The sequence below is a fragment of the Malania oleifera genome, chromosome 6 (genome assembly GCF_029873635.1).
Source record: "Malania oleifera isolate guangnan ecotype guangnan chromosome 6, ASM2987363v1, whole genome shotgun sequence".
NCBI lineage: Eukaryota > Viridiplantae > Streptophyta > Magnoliopsida > Santalales > Ximeniaceae > Malania > Malania oleifera.
The window spans coordinates 152,480-168,494 of record NC_080422.1 but is presented as its reverse complement, the minus strand read 5'-3'; the positions used below and the strand labels follow the sequence as shown (position 1 = coordinate 168,494).

General features: G+C 40.7%; 1 protein-coding gene and 1 non-coding gene across 6 annotated transcripts in view; both read left to right on the top strand.

Annotated features, from left to right (window-relative positions):
- The window catches only part of LOC131158794 (uncharacterized), a 146,570-nt gene that overhangs the window by 76,437 nt on the left and 54,118 nt on the right, over positions 1-16,015 (top strand). The window lies entirely within an intron of this gene.
- Positions 15,584-15,656, top strand: TRNAE-CUC (transfer RNA glutamic acid (anticodon CUC)). The gene has a single exon. It is a non-coding gene; the product is annotated as a tRNA-Glu (tRNA).

Sequence of the window (16,015 nt, the reverse complement as noted above, 5' to 3'; positions counted from 1 at the left end):
TATAAAAATACTTACCAGGTGCCATGGTTGCTCTAGCTGCTTTAGCAGCTGCTTCTCCAAAGCTTCTTTTAGCATCTCTAAATATAATAATCTAAAAAAAAATATTGTTATTGAATAATTAAACATGGATTAAGACTTATTTTATTTAAATTTTATTTTAAAAATATACCTCATTTCCAATTTGATCCAGGCCCAAGGAATGTGGCTCAAGGGTGTTAAAAACTTTGTGAACTGCATCAAGAAAATAAGGATCTTCCCCAACACCTTCTTTGTATTGACATTTTGGATTTAAGAAACAAGCTGCCAATCAAATAAAGTAAAATATAAAAATGTAATAAGTATTTTGATATATGAATTTCTTGAAATTTATAAATATTTTATACCTACTGCATGAAGAGGATGTTCAAGGGTTCTTTCCCACCGGTCATTGATGACTTTGAGAACCCATCTTGCACTTCTTGCACCTATTTCAATGGCCTCTTTCATCACCCTTATTGCTTCAAACACAACTCCTAATGTTGGCCACACTTCACTGTCAACTATACGCAATACTCGATATATAGGTTCATAAATGTTACAAACTTTTGCCACTCTATCCCAAAATTGATGGTTAAGAACTGTACTTTCAATTTCTTTACCCATTTTTGTTCGACTTAGAGCATGCTCAGCCCATTCATCAGATGTGAATAGAGATTTTAAACCTACTCTTTTTTTTTTTGTAGGCTATCAAGTGCAATGTAGTTTGTAGCAAATCGTGTGGCCCCTAGACGCACAATATCCCCTTGACAGTGCTCCCTTATTTTAGCAAGCAACCATCCATGATTATGTATAAAATTAGTGATCTGTCTCCCCTGCAAGATCACTATGCTTATTGCCTCTCTTTTTCCGATCTCTTCAAAAATGAGATCAATACAATGAGCGGCGCAAGGAGTTCAATACAAGTTGAATTTTTTCATTAATTTTAGACCCGCTTTCTTGTAGGCACTACCATTATTGGTCATCACTTGGACAACATGTTGCTTTCCTACCTCTTGCACAACATGTTTTAATAAGGAATATGTGTATTCATGGTCTTTTATTTTGTTAGAAGCATCTACCGACTTTAGAAAAATTGTGCTTCCTTTCGAGTAAACCATGAAATTTATGATGGATAATTTTGTAGGGCCTGTCCATCCATCACACATTACAGTGCAGCTATACGTGGCCCACTTTTTCTTCACTTCTTGTACGGTGTCTTCCATTTCTTTTACCTCTAAATCAAGGTATTTTGTTCTGATTTCATAGGGTGTCGGTGGATCGACTCCCGTTCCAGCTGATTGGCAACCCCATACCATGTTTTTAAAATGAGGTGATTTTGCCTTCTCAGGTGGAACATTATCATATATAAAAAACTTCGAAATCAACCTATTCATTTCTTCTTTTATTTTACCTCCTTTGAATAAATTTTTCAAGTTTCTTTGTTTTGCTGCATCTGACTTGTAATGTTGAGAAGGCTTTGAAATATATGGCTCTATTTCTGGCTCTTTCACACTTTGAGATCGCCTCATCTGAGGTTGCCCTGCACTACTACCAGCTCCTGAACTGCCTCCTTGTTGCCTACCTGCAAACCTACAAGATTGGTCTCTTTCCCATTCCGTCTGTTTTGAAGCTTATAATGCTTGACGATATGCAGACCTTTCATAGGAAGAAATGTCAGGCGGGTATGCAATATCGTCAACATCATCAACTCCATCAATTTGTTGAGATTGCATCAACTTCCCACGCAATTCATTTTCTATTTCATCCATTCTTTCTATTTTTTTGGCCTTAGCTGTTGTTTTTCTTTCTAAAACAATTCTCACTTCCTGCTTAACTTCTCGAGGTACTTTGTCGCAGAATTTTATATTATGCTGCGGGTCGTAATTTGCTAGGTGCATTTTTAATCTTGTTGCACCACCACTTTTCATTTGTATTCCGCAGTATTTGCAAATAAATCCATTCTTGACATTGGGCATCGGGTATCCATGTTCCCATGCTGATAGTAAATTATTCTAATATTATTTAGTTATTAAATTTACTAGTTATTAACTAATTATTTATTATACATTTATACTAACTTATTATTTAGCATACTAGTAAAGTAGTAAGTAGTAACTAGTAAGTTAGTAACATTAACTAAGGGGTAAATAGTAAATGGGAGAGGAGGGCATTGCTGTAAATATATTGGGGGCAAGGGGGATTTTGAGTAAATGTAAAAACTTAAGAGTTAAGACATCTTATTTAAAATATAAACCAGCCTTTAGGCAGCCCTTTTATTTTGTGGAGCTGCTGCTGCTTGTCGAGGGAGGGGCGACAGAGGCTCCAGACTCTCGTCCCTCATTTCTCGTCTCTCTTCTCTCGGTTTCTTGCTCGCAACTCTGCGAGAGCCTCGGAAAAAAGGAGGATTGCAGGCTGGAGTTCTTGCGGCTGGTTGCGACTGTGTGTGACGCCGACAACGATGGAGGTGGAGGGTGAAGCTGAAGGCTAGAGGCAGAGGCTCGAAGGGCTGGCAGGAGGGGATTCGAAGGCTAGGGCTTTTCAGAGTTCGAACTTCAAAGGTGGAGGCAGGAGGCAGCAGAAATTTGGAATCTGGGGTTTTTTTTTTTGAAGTTTGAAGATGGAAGAAGAAGAAGAAGGCTTTGAGAGTTTGAGCTTGAGGTATGTATCCGAATGCATGTTAATTTATACAAATAATTTGTGTAGTGGTCGGTGGAATTATTTGGTTGAATAATGGATCTACAGAGTGCAGAGTATCTCTGCGAGATTTTTTTTTTTCACTGTATAAGCTCACGGGTTTCACAACGTGCACAATCACGTGGGAAAAGGCAAAAAAAAATCTAAGAATACTCAGAATAGTGCTGAAATTCCTCCCTCCAATTTTTTTTTTTTTTCCACATGATTTCCATGATATTTCGGAAGAACAGCTGAAATTTTTCGAAAGCTCGAAATTTAGATCGAATTTTTTCAAAATCGAATGTCTCTCAATTTCCTTTCGGGACCCCTCGAAATTCGAAATTTCGGTCAAAATTTTGACATTTCGACCGAAATTTAAGTCCTTGCCTATAACTACATCTTCTGTGTGCTCAGCGTCACCCAAAGTCATAGAATACACCCGCGCTTGAGCGATGCCCCTTTGATGACCACCTTGGGGTGCCTTGTTACCTCTTCCATACTAATGCTGCGGGGGTGCGTAATTCATTATCGCATGGTCCCGATGTCCTGCCCCACCACACCTGTAACAGTCAGCCGACCTAGCCCCACACTCGCGCCAATGCTTCTTATGACACCTAGGACAGATAGACTGCTGAGAATTCCCCTGAGGGGGTCGAGATCCCATCTTTTGCCGCTGGCCTGTAAAATTACCAAGCCGCTTCCATGAACTCTGGCTGGTGTTAGACTCAAAACCCTGGGGCAAGGGACTCTTATGCTGGTTTGCTGCTCTCTCCCCCTCCTGAATACTGGTTTCGACTACCATGACCCTGTCCACCAGTTCAGTAAAATTCTGCATCAATAACGCCACTACCTGTGAGCGTATTCCTTGCCTCCGATCTCTCCCAAACATTCGACCCTTCTTCGGCTCATTTGGGACCATGTGCGGAGCGAAACGGGATAGCTCCACAAACCTGGCCGCATAATGCTTCACAGTCATGGGCCCCTAGGTCAGATGCAGAAACTCCTTTGTCTTCGCCTCTCGGGTGGCAACAGGGAAGTATCTTCTGAAGAAAACCTCTCTGAAGCAGCTTCAAGTAATAGAGGTATACCCTGGACAGTGTTCCTCCACTAGCTTGGTTGTCCTCCACCATCTCTTTGCTTCCCCCCCTAAATTAAAGGTGGCAAACCTCACCTTCTGTTCCTCTGTGCACTTTAGCACGCCTAACAGCTCCTCTATATACTGAACCCAATCTTCAGTTGCAAGCAAGTTCGGTCCTATTGAAAACGCCGGCGGATTCGCTTGGGTAAACTGCTGGAATGTGTAGCCCTTATCAGCCGCTAGCTGACTTTGCTCTCAGGAATCCCTCCGGGTTTCCTTCCTAGCCTGCCGTGCTATACTGCACAGCACTGCCGAGGCCTCAATGTCATCTTCACTGGAGGTAACCACATGATTATCCCCTCCAGCCATGATGTCCTTTTCCCTGGGATCCATCCTGAAGATAGTATAGAAACCGACTTAGAAATTCCACATTTATCATGGTTGATGCACGTATGGAATGACTAATAATTAAAACATATGAGTTTGCAAGGAAAGGAATCATTTGTACACTCTGCTACAAAACTGCCAAGGTACTGGCCCGGTCCCTAATCATAATGCTGACACTTCGCACGTACTCAACCGCCCTAACGTCCCAACCTAAATTTCCGAGCTCCAGTCTCTCAACCCAGAAACGAAACCATTGATGGATTTACCATGGTTTTCTTGAAATCGTCATTCGAGGAAAGACACAGAAGATCGTCAACGAATCTCCGCCTTTAAGCTTTCAGACTAAAACCCAACCAAACTTACCCCTTCCCATCCTTAATTTATCTCAACCTATGCTCTGGTAATCGTTCACTATCAAAGTTTGTAGAACCTAGCAAACCTAGGCTCTGATACCACCTATAACACCCTAGCCCGCCACGTGGGCTCGGGGTGCTACTTTAGTGACGTCTGTGTACCTGATACCATAATCATTATAACATTGCAGTGAAAATAAATAAAATAATCTCCATAATCCATTACCATAGTTTTATGATACTAACATGCATCAGAGTCTCCCAATGCTCATAATACAAACCATAGGACAATACTAAAACTAATTCAGTCCATACACCCATATTGCATACTCAGGGGCTTCAAACCGAAATTAAATATAGTAGAGTTCTTACTGATACTCACAAAAATCTAACTGACTATCAATTCGCCCCGGAGTTCGCTAACCTCTACCTCGAAATGGTCTTGAAAAGATAATTTGTATATTGGGGTGAGATACTTCTCAATAAGGCAGATTAAGTTAACATCAGTGTGTGGTCAGCATGCATTAGGTGTTTACAAAAAACATCCATTCTTCATTTAACTGAAAATTACATTTATACTTTCTACTCACTTTCCACAGTTGAAAATATACATCTCATTTCCATATAAACAATTCAGTAAATAAATGGTATCATTTACATAAATTTACAGATATGCATAAAAGACATTCCCTATGACTAACGCCATTTACTTCTCCCATGACACGGGCTGTGTGGCCCGAAGGCTGGATTAAGCCTGGGGTGATCAACCCAGACAAAGTCAAAACATACGTTTGTATCTAACTCTGACTACGCAGGCATCCGCAACTTTCTTGCGGGATTTCGATTGCCCTACTTCATCCTGAAAGTCCGGGCTTCCAGGGAAGGTACCCCCTCTACTGAGGCTAATCGGCTGAGACTACCTTACTCTTTTATCTAGAACAGTGTGGGCGCACATGGCCAAATACTGAATCTCTAGCAACGGTACCGTGCTCATAAGATAACTGGTCCTCAGGGTTCCTAAAGCATATCACACAATTTAAGTAATAAAATAGTATTTCAATCTAATTCTGTATAAAATTTTGTCATATTATAAAACGCGGCCCCCGGCCATCATATACATCTCGGCTCACAGCTGCTAAACATCATCTCGGCCCTCGCGGCCATCATATAAAACTCGGCCCATAGCCGCTATATCAAATCCCGGCCTTCGCGGACGTCTTGTAAAATTCCTTGTGTTTTCACAAACAGTTCCAGTATTTCACAAACATTTCAAGTATTTCACAAACAGTTTTATAAACTCGGTTATACAATAACCCTGAAATATTGTCCATCTGCCACACGATTCGAGTATACAGTATATCCCATTTATAATGTCAAATCAAACTTTTCACCGTTCATTTTTACTCAAAATACCATATCATATATCCTAGGTTTGAAAAATCCATTTTGAACGGTTAGTTTTTGAAATAACAACTGAAAACATAAATATACATATATAGCATTTTAATTATTTCAACTTTAATAAAACTCCTGACTTAACTTAATCCCCATACCTGGCTTACTAGAAAGGCTTCTGGAACCCCAAATCCACGCCCTACGATGTTCAAAGCTCAAAACCCTGAAATGCATTTTCCCTAAATTAATCATCCCAACCCATATAATAAGTTTTATTAAACATTCCCTAGGCCCCCTATACTCCAAATCAACAATAAAATTCCAAAATACCTACTTACCCTGGTTTTGGAGTGGTGCTTGAAAAGACCCCATTCAAAAATCTAATCCGCTAGACTTGTAGAGAACTTCCCCTAGATCCTCGTGGTAACTTCCGATCGTTGAATCTAGCGACGAATGACGAAGAATCGTAGAGAGAGAGTGAGGGGCTCCGGTTTAGAGAGAGAGAGAGAGAGAAATTAAGTTTCTTAATCGTTAAACAACTAAAATATCTATTTATAGGCTGTTGACTTGGCCAATTTTGTTAACGAAATGGTGCCTTCGTCGCCAAATTGCAGAAGGATTTTCGTCGACGAAAGAATGGGTTTGTCGACGAACGCGAAGCCTGAAATTTCTCTCGGCATTTCCTCGTCTACGATGCCTGAACTTCGTCGACAAATTGCAGAAGGGACTTCGTCGACGAAAATAGGGAGTTCGTCGACAAATCCTGCTGTTTGCCCTTTTAAAAATTTCCTTACTTCTTTTCTTATTTATTTCTTTTATTTTTCCGGGTTCGGGTTTCTACAGGGGAGGTCTGTGTTTTTTTTGGCAAACCTCAAGGGAGGTCTATGACATTTTTGAAACCTCAAGGGAGGTTCAGTTTTGACAAATCGCAGGGGAGGTCCTTGGGATTTTTGAAATCTTAGGGGAGGTGAGTGTCTTTTGCCCTGAATGTAATTTTGTTTGCAAAATGATATGATCTGATATGTTTATTGGTATCATCTACTTGATTTTTGAATTGCTTAAAGGCGCATTTGAATATTGAAATTTGGTGATTTATTATGCATTCAATGTGTGGGATGATATCTGTTCTTTAAAGGCTGATGAAAAGTAAGGTTCAATTACCAAAGTGTTTTTGATACATGGTTAAGATGTGAAGCGGGGCATTGGCACAAACTCTTATAGTCATGTCACATTATTCTTGAGTGCTAGTTTAAGTTGAGTTTATTATGTAAGTTACTTATTATGTTTTATTTTGGTTTAATTTTTTTTAGATATTTCGGAAATGTTTCATTTGTTGGACATGTGCTGTAGTTTTTGCAGGTCCACTTTTTCCTACAATTTGAGCTGGGTTTAGCTTATGAATTTTTCTGCTTGACCTTTCGTAGTATCTTGCCTTTTATTTTGGGGGCCCATTCTTGTCAGAAGTAGAAATCCAGTGATATAGATATTGAGGATTAAAGATTTTAATGCAACCTTAAATCTGGGAATGATGGTTGAGGAAGCTTAAGGTCCTGTTTCGCTGTGGAAAACAAATTCCATTTTCCAATTAGTTGTTTTCCAAAGAATTATAAAATATTTAGGGTATTTTTCAATATTTTTAAATATTCTTATTAAAAACGTAGAAAATAAAGAGTTTGTTTAGATTTGCAAAATAATTTTTTATTTCATATTTTTAGTTTTTAAAATAATCACAAAAAAGACAACTTGTTTCCAATTTTCTAAATTTTTATGTAAGGTAATATTTGGAATCATGGATTTTGGGGTTTGAATTTGGATTTCTCAAAATTTAGAAGAAATTCTATACATCCACACAAATTAAAGTCTAAGATCTAAATCCATGCTCCCATACGCAAAGTAAGAGTTGGAAATCTAGAATATAATGAAAAAATGTTTTACAAATTTTCTAATTTTTTGAAAAATTAAAAATGAAAAATAAAACTATTTTCGAAAGCAATTCTAGAACTCTTTATTTGTTGTTCATTTATTTCATATAAATGTTGAAAAAATGAAAAATTAGCTAATTTTTTTGTAGTTTGTTGGAAAGCTAAAATAAAAAATGAAAACCTTTTTCTAAACTATCACTTTTCTCTTTTTTCCATTCAAGTTTCATAATTGCGAGACTTATTTTACAACCACAAATGGAATTGTTTTTCTTTTACAACCGTATTCTCATGTAGTCCTTTGGCATTTGTCCTGGCAACCTAATAGTTGCTGTCTAGAAGCAACTTAGTGCTTGCTTGATTAAGTTTTTTGGAAAAAGCTGCCTCTTCATCAATTACTCCTCTTTTGCGGAAGGAATGTTGACAAAGTTCACCATGTTAGAGTTTGGCTCTGGGACAGGGGACAAAGACCCTTTATCTATCAATTCTTTCATTTTGTTTAAATTGTGCTTAATATCATTAGTACTCCCTTGTGGAGTTTCAGATAACAATTGAATACACTTTTCCCAGCATAGCTCTGTGATTTGTCTAAGCTTGTCCGTCTGCCCTAAGGCTTCCACCCCCTCTCCTTTGAAGCTTTCCTCTATAAGTTGAGACAAGCCTTCCTCTGAATACATGGCTAAATCTACTCTCAATTGAGCTGCGAACAATTCCTTCTCAAATTCACAAAAGCTACTAAAATAATCTTCCATATTTGATATGTTCTCTTCCCCCCTACTCTCAAGAGTATTCAAATCCCCTTTTGATTTCCCTCCTACTAAATCGAAAGATAGTTGTGGATCAATATTGAGTGGTGTATTCCTCTGAGTCTCCTCCATTAGCTTCAAATCTTCCTAGTGTGTTCTTTAAGACCTCCCCGTTCAATTTCCTTGAGAGCCTTGCCTGCCCTCCCCTTATGACTTTCCCCCCCGACTCCAATTCACCAAGCTTACTCATCTGACTGCTAGAAAGGATCCCGCATCATTAAATCTCATTTTCCTAGAGCCGGATGGTCTCAGAAAGAGCCTCTTGCAAAAATGCAAGGTAAGACTACGTACTATAGACCCATTGTTGTCCGCCCCTTCCCTGGATGCCGCATTCACGGGAGCTTTGTGCATCAGGTTACCCTTTTAACCCATGTGCTAACATCCCTTCTCAGTCCATTATTTAGATGCCCATGTTTGTTGTCCCCACTACCATCGTTAGGGAAGGAGTTACTCTCGAATTGCCTATTAATTCTCCTTCTCTTTATTGGGTGCTCTTTGACAACTTCGGAAAATGATCAATTATCCAAGAGCCTTTGAAAGGTCTGCTCCCACTGAACTATGTTTGTGGAGCCACAATTTGCACATCTCATAATGCAGTATCCTTCAAAGTCAATAGACAACGACATCATGGCTTCTAAAACTTGTGCCGTCTTTTACTCACTCTGATTCCCATTTGGGACGTAGTGCTGCCTTTGACCTCTAGAAGACCCCTTCTGATTACAGATAAACCTACCCCATTCATTACCCCTTAGTTCTATACAATTCCTACCTCTCTCTTTATAGAAAAAAGCATCCCCGCGTGCCCATTTGATGCCCCTAATAGACCCCAACAAATCACCCCCACGGATCTCAAGATCCATAAGAACTCCTTTTTCAGTGAGATATACGAGAAGAATCTCCTTGCAAATTTAGACAACCTGAAAGCTTAATTGTCCAAGTAGTTAGCATTGAAAATTTTCTCTCAATCTTCCTAGTAGTATGTTCAATTATCTCCTTCCCTCCTCCCATACCCATGTGTGATTAAACAAACAGAATAATGTGTACCAATAGGTGAGAGAGCACGAACAAATAGCAAGTAACCAAAGCAACACAAATAAGTAAATAATAACAACCAACCAACACTAGCTAGGATGTATGAGAGACCTCCCAAAGTGATCCATATAGTAGGAGGCTTGCAACGCCTTGCTGATGATTAGCATGAAAGACAACTGTAGTGGGGTCATAGGATCATCTCTGATGCTAAAGAAGTGATTCCAAACAAACAAAAGAGAGTTGAAACAGTCAACTCTATTTTGAATTAGTCTCATTCAAGTGAGAGTTGTTGAGATGAGAAACATTGAAGTTGCAAGAAACATAGGGTACAACTCGTGTGTGATTCTAAAAGCCAAGGACGGCTTGTCGCAAAGGTACACAATTGGCAACAGGGATGGATTATTTGCTTGTTGAAACCTGGATTCAGTAGTAGGGTTTCTCTGGAGGGGGAAATGATTTAGGATGAGAAGGCGATGCAGGATTGTAGGGAAGGTGTTGACGTTTGTTCAACTTGAACACGCGCAACGGAAGCACACAATCAAACAAAAAACAATCAACAATTACTAATGCTATCGCTCAATGATGAACTATACTCAAGAAGCAATCAAACAATAATAAGAAGAATAAAAACTAAACTAGAACGCACAAGATTTACGTGGTTCGGCAATAGCCTAGGTCCACAGAGCACCAACCTTGGTTTCATTATAATCAATGTCAAAGCTTTAATCTTTGAAGCTTACTTGAAGCTTAATCTATTCTAGGTTACATAATGATGTTTATACAACCATCTAATGCCTATAGAAGGATTTTCGTAAACCTAAACTACATCTATAGTTATCCGTTGGAGGAAAATCCCCCAGATAAGCCCAATCTACAAACCCCCGAATTCAAATGACGTAATCTGCGTCGACGAAAATCGTCAACGGTTTTGTGCTGAGCATAGGTCCTCCTGCGTACTGCCTGAAACATCTTCTCATGCAATTGTCCCTTGCTTCCTGAGCATTCTCCGGTAAATGTGATTCGCTGTGAATTTGAGTCACATCCCCAACAATCTCCACCTTGGCGAATATTCACCACCTTGGAAATATGAAAGCATAACTGTTGCTCCACCCGGGCTTGTAGATTGGGACCCGCCTCTCCTCTAACACCTAGAGACGTAAACCAATTCCAAGTCACGCTTGAACATGACCGTGGTAACAGGAACTTCACCTAGCTGAACACCCAGCTCCTTGAACGATTCTTTGAACCACAATGTTACCTTGGCAGCCTCAGCTTCTGCCAAGAACTCCGATCCAGTTGTAACCAACGCACCCTGAGATTGTACCCTGGACTTCCAACAATTAGTCCTTCCCACAACGCACCCTGTTGCAAGCCTCCTATCTTCCAAGCCGCCTGTGAAGTCCCCACTTGGGAACCTCACAACAGATGGAACCCTCTGTTGCCCGTCGATATACCCAACTATGCTAGCGTAGGAAACCTTTGACATGACTCGAACATCACCGTTTGTCTTCGACTACTGAGCAGTAGACTATTTGCTTAGATTCGCCAACAGTGTACCGGTGACAAGTTTAACACTAACCATGCTAAACCTCTCCAACACCTGATCCCCAAAACCACCTTGAGATAACCACTATCTACATATAGTTTTGTCCATACAGCTGCCTTGAGATAAAACCAATCTCCCCACAGCTACAAAATCACCCTGAGATAATCCCAATCTCCCTTTAACTTTGACCTTGGTAATCTCCAATCCAAGAACACTCTTGGTAGCACTCAACACCTTCATGTCAACTTTCTTTCTCAACAGGGGCCTCGACTGATTTACCTCAATCAAAACCTTTTTCAGCAATCGGCATGTCACTCACAAAATACAATAGAATTATTGCCCACTTGCATCCTATCTCCCTCTCCACCTTTGGGAGCACCACCAACCCCCACGTTTGATTCTTACACAATGCCTCCATCTCCTCTAACATGGCACCTGTCCACCTACCCTTCTCCTTGCCATGCATTGTCTTCTAAAAGGTAGTAAGATCCTTCCTGGTAGTAATAATTTGCATAAGATATCAGATCACACCTGGGCGGTGGCCTCATAGTGCCTCTGAGCCCATTGTGATCCTGCTGGTCTCCCCAGCTTGAACTCGCTGCATCATGACTAACGTCATCTCTGCCTTGAGTCTGAAACTCCACTAGCATCATATTCTCCTTTTTGCTCCAATTTATCCTGTGATACCGCAAGTCTCCTGAGTTAGAACTCCCTGCACTTCTGCACTGAGTCTCCAACTCCACTTGCATGACATGCTTATTGCTGCTACTACAACTTTCCGATATCCGTTTCTCTTCATCTACCTGAGTAGGCTGTCTCATGATTTTAACACCTAAAACCATGTCTCCACCAATCGCCACCCTGTTTGCCATTAGATCACCCAACTTAAACCTATCTTTCTCATATACCAGAAAGGTGCATTGTCCGGACATAACACTAAGCCTAGATCCCACCTCACTAGAAACGTGCATAGCTGGACCTCCAAAGTCTACCGCCTAACCAGTCCCAGCCTCTCCTACAACTCTCCCATCTACTGATACCTTTGACGATCGATTAACCGAGAAACACGCCATACTCGTTGACTTTACCAAGAAGTCCTTTGCAACCAAGAATGCCAACGTACTTAGCAACAATAGCTAACTTGAGGAACTCTCTCCCGGTCTGGTACTCCGCCTTAGCCACAAGTTACACCTGACAAACAACTCCAACTTGTGCTGCATGAGATACCCCCACACCTTTCGTGATAACCTCACAAAATACTCATGTCCAATCCATGATGCTGCCCTCACCGGTCTGCAAACATCAACACCAATGTAGTTAAGAATACCCATCATTTTATATGTGGTTACATTACACAAAATAGTATTTCCTGACTTAGAACTCTCAGTTGTAGCTCCACCTACTACTGTGTTACCCTACAGGGCATAGAGATTCTCTGCTATCCTCTGTCCCTTCAACACCACCAATACGCCATCACACACCATCATCGTCCTGCCTTTGGACTTGTAACTATACCTGTCACAATCTAAGGCACCTAATGATATCATGTTCTTCCGTAAATTGGGTAGATGCCTTACCCCACACAATGTCCTTACCGCACCATCGTACATCTTGATCCCAATATCCCTCATTGTGACAACTTTGCAAACCGCACCGTTTCTCATCAAAACGGAACTAGGACTCCCGAATCTGTAAGTGGTGAACCAGGCTTTGTTGGACGTTATGTGAAAAGAACATCCCGAGTCTAGGATTGAAGAATCTGTGAGGCATTCTGAACCTGATGAAACAGTAAACATCTCACAATTACTGCTCCCTGAGTCCCCATCTTCAACTACATTCATAAATTTTGACGAACCCCCTTGAGCTTTTGCCATTCCCTTCTCCCACTCCGAACATTCCGGTTTTATGTGCCCTAGTTTTCTGCACTTAAAACAACGAGCATCCTTTGTCCTCCTGGACTGAGTTTTATTACCACTCGATTCACTCTAGGACTTGTCTCTCCCACGATCCTAATTACCCTTCGCCACGAGCCCTTCACCATGTGAACCCTCATTGCTGGCCTTCTTCCTTTGATGGAACCCCAACAATGCACTCGTGATGTCCTCCAACTCCAAGGTTTCTTTCCCTCAAGTCAGCGTCGTAACCAGATTCTCGTATGTAGGCAACGTAGGTAGGGAATTCAGCAGAAACAAAGCTTTGTCCTCCTCGAACTTCACATCAACTCGCCTCAGATTACTAATAATTTGATTAAATGTGTTGATGTGCTGAGTGAAGTCCGAACCCTCCGCCATCATAAGCCAATAAAGCTTTTGCTTAAGATACAACTTGTTTGAAATCGACTTGGACATGTATTGGCGCTCTAGTTTCAACCAAACCGCTGCCGGCGAGTCCTCATCCATGACGTGACACAGCACGTCATCGGCTAGACATAACCTGATCATGGAAAGCGCCTTTGCTTCAAGCTCCTTCCAACTTGCGTCGTTTATGTCATCCGGCTTGTTTCTGTATAACGCCTTCACCATCCCTTGCTGCACTAGCAAGTCCTTCACCCTTTGTTGCCAAAGCCCGAAATTACCAGTTCCATCGAACTTGTTCACATCAAACTTAATCGAAGAGGCCCTAGCCATTGTAGGTACAATAGCTCTGATACCACTTGTTGACGTTCGTTCTACTTGAGCACGCGTAGCAGAAGAACACAATAAAACACGAAACAATCAACAACCACTAATGCAATCGCTCAATGATGAACTATACTCAAGAAGCAGCAATCAAACAATAATAAGAAAAATCAAAAACACGACTAGAACGTACAAGATTTACGTGGTTCGGCAATAGCCTACGTCCATGCGAGCAGCAACCTCAGTTTCACTATGATTAGTGTCAAAGCTACAATATTTGAAGCTTACTTGAAACTTAATCTATTCTAGGTTACATAATGATGTTTATATAACCACCTAATGCCTATAAAAGAGTTCTAGTAAACCTAAACTACATCTATAATTATCTCCCGGAGGAAAATCCTCCAAATAAGCTCAATCTACAAGCCCCTGAGTTCAAATTTTGTAATCTGCGCTGACGGAAACCATCAATGGTTTTGTGCTGAGCAAAGCTCCTCTTGCGTACTACCTGAACCTCTTCTCATGCAATTGTACCTCGCTTCACATAACTTTCTCCGATACATGTGATTCGTTCTGAATATGAGCCACATCCCCAACAGAAGGACCCATTTGGTTGGCGAATATGAAGCATAAAGTCGCTGGCTTACATGAAAAGAAGTTTCATGAGTTTCATAACCTTATTGTAGGTTAGGGATGGAGTTGCGACTACCGTGATGTCCTTTGCGATTGATTTTTGGTTTTTTGTCTTAAATTTTTATAATAATGGAAGTAGCAACCCTAGTTGCCATCTCTATATCTGGTTTACTTGTAAGTTTTTCTTGGTAGGCCTTATATACCACTTTTGGGCAACCCTCTCAACAACTAAGAGATCCATTCAAAAAGCATGGGGACTAGTTGTTGAACTAATGAACCTCCTAATCTAGTGATCTATATGGTTCTTTCCTATTCCTTCGATGTCGCAAGGTTGAAACCAAAAAATTATTTGTGACTTTCCCGATGTTTTCTCACATTTTTGGCAAAACCTTCTCTTAATACTTACTCATTACGTGTTAGTTAATAATCCTAGCAATTGGCTCTATATACTTATCTTTTGATTATGATTTTTTATGTATATGCTTTTTCTGTTCCACTTAATCCCCCTTTCATGGCCACATCTTTTTCGGCTAAGGAATGGGAAATCTTTTTTTGTTACGTTAATCCAATTTTCATTTCATCTGGGAAAAGCCATCTTTTTCTCAACAATATCTTTGTCATTTGATCCAATATCATTCCGTTAGATAGGAACAAATTTCATGAATACTGATAACTCTCGGATAGAGTATAGAATAGAAAGATCTATTATCGATAGAGGATGACAATTGTAGAGGGTTGGGTGCTAGGTGAGGCTAGGGCTTGAGGTGAGAGTAAGAATGAGGATGGAGGTGCAACTGCGATGGAGTTTGAGTCGGCTTTACTATGTGAAGTAGGCCTAGGAGATGATTTGAGGTAGGAGATGCCGTTCTTGAGGACTTGGGCCAGAGATAGGAGGGCCAAGAGGAGAGAATTAGATTTTTGTATTTGTTAGTGTTATATTAGTAAGTGTGAGTTAGTAAGGGTATTTTGGTCGGTGGTATGTACTTTGCTATATTGTAAATAGAGAAAGATACATATCATTGTGATTAGGTCATCCATTTTGCTTAATAATTCTACAAGGTGCAATAATTGTACTATAAAAATCATCTTAAACATATTCCGTCCGTATAAATGGAATTCATAACATCCGTTGTAGTCTAGGTGGTTAGGATACTCGGCTCTCACCCGAGAGACCCGGGTTCAAGTCCCGGCAACGGAAGTATTTTACCCATATTTTTAACTCCGCCTGTGATGCACTTAAATGTCCTAATTTTTTCACCCACAGCCGGTCCCAAGCCCGGGTTAAGGAGGAGGGTTGTGTTAGGTAGCTGATAGCCAGCGTAAAATTTGTCAGATCACTATGATATGAATCCTTACCGAATATTTGCTGGGGCGTCCCCTAGGAGCGACGCGTTGCACTTGAACCACCCGGGTGTAGCAAAAAGTGGGCGAGGGTGGGCTAGGTCGTCGCCCCGAAGCGACGCGCCGTGTCGGCGCCCGGGTACGGTGTCAAATATGCGAGGGTTCCTGCATCATTCTGGACGTGGGCAGGTAAAGACGTTAGTTCAGGAAATTAGG